We start from the raw sequence: 857 nt of genomic DNA, 5'->3' as shown, positions 1-857 counted from the left end.
TTGCCATTCAGTTTTTCTTTTCCTATTTTTCAGAGTGTGAATCACTGCACCCCTTTAGAGTAGTCAGACATGATATAGTTAATAAAATATGACCTATCAAGCTTTGTTACATTGACGAATGAGCAGAGGGGCACTGCTGGGGGGGCTCCTACTGCGTAGAAATGAAACTGGTAGCATTTCTAAGGTCCATTTTAGCAATATATTTAAAGTCCCTCCTGTAAGAATCAAAAAATGTTTGAACTTTGTATTATGTAACATAATTGCCTTGGCAGAATAACCTGCCACATCATAGTTGATGCTACTTTCAGCTGACAATACTTTTTTTTTTCTTTTTTTTACAATCCAATTAAATCACCCCACTGAGAATCAGAATAACAGCATTAGAATGGCATGTTTCACTTTAAAGGTACTGTTTATTGTCCCCTATTGGATACATTTGTCTTGGTTGAGAAAACTGCTTCAACATCAACCCACAAAAACAGATTCACAATTACAGTATCATCTGAAAATGTCATAAAATGATCAAAAATTATGAACTTACACCTCCTGTCTGCAACAGCAGACAACACTGAATTACATTTCACTCGTCTCCTGTTTGTTAAAAAAAGAATACCAATGAATCAAAAAAAGGATTAACCTTTAAATTAATTAATTTCTCCAGCAATGTATGTGCTTATGTGGTTGAGTCATGTTAAACGCAGAACTAAAATCAATAAAAACAGCCTAGCATAGGCAATCAGACTTTCCAGATGCTTCAAAACAAGGTGCATTAATGTAGAAATATAGCATTATTAGTACCCTGATTACTCTTGAAACTGATAGTTATCTAAGGATGGCTCCACCTACGCAGCTCTTCT

The sequence above is a fragment of the Leuciscus leuciscus genome (genome assembly GCF_965113295.1).
Source record: "Leuciscus leuciscus genome assembly, chromosome: 1".
Taxonomy (NCBI): Eukaryota; Metazoa; Chordata; class Actinopteri; order Cypriniformes; family Leuciscidae; genus Leuciscus; species Leuciscus leuciscus.
The sequence above is the reverse complement of the archived record's forward strand: the minus strand, read 5'-3'. Positions refer to the sequence as shown.